The following is a 6,000-nucleotide window of genomic DNA, read 5'->3' as shown; positions in this document are numbered from 1 at the left end:
AACCCATAGTTACAGACGGACCCCTCTGCCCACTGTGACCTCTGGTGAAGCTCTCTGGATGCTTTAAAATAGTCCCAGACTGCAATAATCAGCTTAAAATTGTCTGTAATGAAGCTTTATTGATAATTCTTGGTCCTATTACAGCAAAAAAATTGGAAACTCCAATTGTCACTGGGGCAAAAAAAAAAAATTGTCGGGAACTACAATGATAAAATATACAGTTTCGACTTACATACAAATTCAACTTAAGAACAAACCTACAGTCCCTATCTTGTATGTAACCCGGGGACTGCCTGTATACTGTTTATGTGTATATATGTATATACTGTTTATGTGTATATATGTATATACTGTTTATGTGTATATATGTATATACTGTTTATGTGTATATATGTAAATACTGTTTATGTGTATATATGTATATACTGTTTATGTGTATATATGTATATACTTTTTATGTGTATATATGTATATACTGTTTATGTGTATATATGTATATACTGTTTATGTGTATATATGTATATACTGTTTATGTGTATATATGTATATACTGTTTATGTGTATATATGTATATACTGTTTATGTGTATATATGTATGTACTGTTTATTTATGTGTTTATATGTATATACTGTTTATGTGTATATATGTATATACTGTTTATGTGTATATATGTATATACTGTTTATGTGTATATATGTATATACTGTTTATGTGTATATATGTATATACTGTTTATGTGTATATATGTATATACTGTTTATGTGTATATATGTATATACTGTTTATGTGTATATATGTATATACTGTTTATTTATGTGTATATATGCGTCTACTGTGTATATACTGTTTATTTATGGGTATATATGCGTCTGCTGTGTATATACTGTTTATTTATGGGTATATATGCGTCTGCTGTGTATATACTGTTTATTTATGGGTATATATGCGTCTGCTGTGTATATACTGTTTATTTATGGGTATATATGCGTCTGCTGTGTATATACTGTTTATTTATGGGTATATATGCATCTGCTGTGTATATACTGTTTATTTATGGGTATATATGCATCTGCTGTGTATATACTGTTTATTTATGGGTATATATGCATCTGCTGTGTATATACTGTTTATTTATGGGTATATATGCATCTGCTGTGTATATACTGTGTACATGGGTATATATGCATCTACTGTGTACATGGGTATATATGCATCTACTGTGTATAGTTGCATAAGATGCATATACTGTATTTATACATGCATATATGTGTGTACATTTAAATTATATTTATATATTATGCTGGGTATATGGTATGTATGTATATGCTCTATATACTATGTGTGTATTTGCTGTATGTGTGTATATACTTTATGAGTTTGTATATACTCTGTGTATTAGTGTATAAATGTATATGAGTGCATAAATGTGTGTGTATATATGGGTGCAGGTATATGCGTGTAGATCTTTATCTGTGGGTATATAAGTATATAAAGGTGTGTATATATCAGTCTGGGGGTGAGGCAGCTGTATGTAGCTGTGTTACTGGGGGCGAGACGGCTGTATGTAGCTGTGTTACTGGGGGCTAGGTGGCTGTATGTAGCTGTGTTACTGGGGGCGAGGCGGCTGTATGTAGCGGTGTTACTGGGGGCCAGGCGGCTGTATGTAGCTGTGTTACTGGGGGCCAGGCGGCTGTATGTAGCTGTGTTACTGGGGGTGAGGCGGCTGTATGCAACTGTGTTACTGGGGGCAAGGCGGCTGTATGTAGCTGTGTTACTGGGGGCCAGGCGGCTGTATGTAGCTGTGTTACTGGGAGTGGGGTGGCTGTATGTAGCTGTGTTACTGGGGCTGAGGCGGCTGTATGTAGCTGTGTTACTGGGGATGAGGCGGCTGTATGTAGCTGTGTTACTGGGGGCGAGACTGCTGTATGTAGCTGTGTTACTGGGGATGAGGCGGCTGTATGTAGCTGTGTTACTGGGGATGAGGCGGCTGTATGTAGCTGTGTTACTGGGGGTGAGGAGGCTGTATGTAGCTGTGTTACTGGGGATGAGGAGGCTGTATGTAGCTGTGTTACTGGGGATGAGGCGGCTGTATGTAGCTGTGTTACTGGGGGTGAGGAGGCTGTATGTAGCTGTGTTACTGGGGATGAGGAGGCTGTATGTAGCTGTGTTACTGGGGATGAGGCGGCTGTATGTAGCTGTGTTACTGGGGGTGAGGAGGCTGTATGTAGCTGTGTTACTGGGGATGAGGCGGCTGTATGTAGCTGTGTTACTGGGGATGAGGCGGCTGTATGTAGCTGTGTTACTTGGGATGAGGCGGCTGTATGTAGCTGTGTTACTGGGGGTGAGTAGGCTGTGTGTAGCTGTGTTACTGGGGGCCAGGCGGCTGTATGTAGCTGTGTTACTGGGGGGGGAGGCGGCTGTATGTAGCTGTGTTACTGGGGGGGGAGGCGGCTGTGTGTAGCTGTGTTACTGGGGGGGAGGCGGTGTATGTAGCTGTGTTACTGGGGATGAGGCGGCTGTATGTAGCTGTGTTACTGGGGGGGAGGCGGTGTATGTAGCTGTGTTACTGGGGATGAGGCGGCTGTATGTAGCTGTGTTACTGGGGATGAGGCGGCTGTATGTAGCTGTGTTACTGGGGATGAGGCGGCTGTATGTAGCTGTGTTACTGGGGATGAGGCGGCTGTATGTAGCTGTGTTACTGGGGATGAGGCGGCTGTATGTAGCGGTGTTACTGGGGGCGAAGCGGCTGTATGTATCTGTGTTACTGGGGATGAGGCGGTTGTGTGTAGCGGTGTTACTGGGGATGAGGTGGCTGTATGTAGCTGTGTTACTGGGGATGAGGCGGCTGTATGTAGCTGTGTTACTGGGGATGAGGCGGCTGTATGTAGCTGTGTTACTGGGGATGAGGAGGCTGTATGTAGCTGTGTTACTGGGGGCCAGGCGGCTGTATGTAGCGGTGTTACTGGGGATGAGGCGGCTGTATGTAGCTGTGTTACTGGGGATGAGGAGGCTGTATGTAGCTGTGTTACTGGGGGCCAGGCGGCTGTATGTAGCTGTGTTACTGGGGGCCAGGCGGCTGTATGTAGCTGTGTTACTGCTGGGATAGTGGAAAGGAAGCAGGTGGACGTGTATGCACGCTGCACTCAGTGGGGGCCTCCACCAGATTTTGCGCCCAGGGGCCCCCACCAACCTTAATCCGGCCCTGCTTGGAATAATAGGTTGGTTATAGTAAGTTGTCACGATATAAACTTCAGATTTCTCTTTCAATCCCATGTGGTTGGTTACAGATTTCCTGCTCCCTGGGATTATAGAAAAGGACAATGCGTATCAGTCAAATGTTTTCTTGTGTGATTAATCTAATCACTCAGTGACAGAAGCCGCTGACGAGAAGGAACTGGAAGCTGCCACTGTCACTACTAAGCCTGAGTCAATAATTCTACAACACAACCTGGCTACATGTCCTGATGACACAGGCGCCGTTTTACAAGGCAAATATGAGGTTTTAGTTAAACATGAGTCAAAGTCTGTCCAAGTCTCAAACAAAACAAAATCAAAATGAACAAAATGAAACAATTTTGTAAATAGTCTTGAATAACAATATCCTATCCTATTTGTGTATACAGCTTTTATGCTAGCCAAACTGTCTCCGTGGAAACAGACTACAATCAACCATTGTGTAGTCTGACCCTGCAGTCACAACCTTCTCTGTACATTCCCATCGTTTTGCTTGTAGGTTCAATCAAGGGATAGATGCAATGGACAATGACCATAGAATAAGAGTATAAAGGGGTAGAGCTATTTTTTATGTATTCATCAAATGAGCTGAAGCCACCAAAATGTAATTTAGGTGACTGAGCTCCCCCAGGGTGCTGTGAGACACGGTGCATGTGTTTCAGTGGAAATACTTATGCGATCGGGCAAAGCTCCTCCTGCCTGTTCTGTTCTGTTGTGTGCTTCACAATGTATTGGGGGAGATGTATTAATGTGTAGATCTTTAGACCATAGTAGATCTAGACAGTTATCCCTGTGTCTGATGCTGGATGGTTAATCTGGTGCAGTATGAGACTATTGAGCCATACTTTGCACCTCTTTTTAGTTGGTCTAGTTTGCTGCACCACAATATTGAATTTTCTGGAGCACTGGCTATTTCCTATGAGGCCACACCCCCTTTTACAAACAAGTCGAAAAACCATGTTGGGAATGAACTCTCCGTCTTGCTGTCTTTATACAATCAATTTAGATCTTTTGGATGATTTTCTGGATGATGCCACCAGAAGCAGGGGGGGCAGCCACTATGGGGCCCGCAGTGTTGGGGGCCCTGGCATCTGAGGTATAGGGTGTGTATATGCTGTGTGTGGTGTGTATATACTGTATGTATGTGTGTGTGTGGTGTGTATATACTGTAATGTATGTGTATATATGCAGGGGCGTAACTTTAGGGGGTGTAGAGGTTGCGATCCCACCTGTGCCCAAGAGGTTTAGGGGGCTCTTATGGTGTCACTTTCCCATATGAGAAGACTATTACTATAAACCCTACATTATACTCGGGGGCCTGGCGCAGACTTTGCACTGGGGCCCATCAGCTTCGAGTTACGCCACTGCATATAGGCTGTATGTCTGTATATGGTATTGAATGTATGATTGCATTTGCTGTATGTGTGTGCATTTGTGATGTGTATATGCTGCACGGGTCTATATGGTAGTGTATATATGTGTTTATATGCTGTATGTATATGTGGTGTGTGTGTATACTGTATGTGTGTTTATGCGGTATGTGTATTTATACATAAGTATATAAATGCGTGTGTATATATACACTCACTGGCCACTTTATTAGGTACACCTGTCCAACTGCTCGTTAACACTTAATCAGCCAATCACATGGCGGCAACTCAGTGCATTTAGGCATGTAGACATGGTCAAGACAATCTCCTGCAGTTTAAACCGAGCATCAGTATGGGGAAGAAAGGTGATTTGAGCGCATTTGAACGTGACATGGTTGTTGGTGCCAGAAGGGCTGGGCTGAGTATTTCAGAAACTGCTGATCTACTGGGATTTTCACGCACAACCATCTCTAGGGTTTACAGAGAATGGTCCGAAAAAGAAAAAAAACATCCAGTGAGCAGCAGTTCTGTGGGCGGAAATGCCTTGTTGATGCATGAGGTCAGAGGAGAATGGGCAGACTGGTTCGAGCTGATAGAAAGGCAACAGTGACTCAAATCGCCACTCGTTACAACCAAGGTAGGCAGAAGAGCATCTCTGAACGCACAGTACGTCGAACTTTGAGGCAGATGGGCTACAGCAGCAGAAGACCACACCGGGTGCCACTCCTTTAAGCTAAGAACAGGAACTGAGGCTACAATTTGCACAAGCTCATCGAAATTGGACAGTAGAAGATTGGAAAAACGTTGCCTGGTCTGATGAGTCTCGATTTCTGCTGCGACATTCGGATGGTAGGGTCAGAATTTGGCGTCAACAACATGAAAGCATGGATCCATCCTGCCTTGTATCAACGGTTCAGGCTGGTGGTGGTGGTGTCATGGTGTGGGGAATATTTTCTTGGCACTCTTTGGGCCCCTTGGTACCAATTGAGCATCGTTGCAACGCCACAGCCTACCTGAGTATTGTTGCTGACCATGTCCATCCCTTTATGAGCACAATGTACCCTGTAACATCTGATGGCTACTTTCAGCAGGATAATGCGCCATGTCATAAAGCTGGAATCATCTCAGACTGGTTTCTTGAACATGACAATGAGGTCACTGTACTCAAATGGCCTCCACAGTCACCAGATCTCAATCCAATAGAGCATCTTTGGGATGTGGTGGAACGGGAGATTCGCATCATGGATGTGCAGCCGACAAATCTGCGGCAACTGTGTGATGCCATCATGTCAATATGGACCAAAATCTCTGAGGAGCTTCCAGCACCTTGTTGTATCTATGCCACGAAGAATTGAGGCAGTTCTGAAGGCAAAAGGGGGTCCAACCCGTTACTAG

The sequence above is a fragment of the Engystomops pustulosus genome, chromosome 5 (assembly GCF_040894005.1).
Source record: "Engystomops pustulosus chromosome 5, aEngPut4.maternal, whole genome shotgun sequence".
NCBI classification, from domain to species: Eukaryota; Metazoa; Chordata; class Amphibia; order Anura; family Leptodactylidae; genus Engystomops; species Engystomops pustulosus.
The sequence above is the reverse complement of the archived record's forward strand: the minus strand, read 5'-3'. Positions refer to the sequence as shown.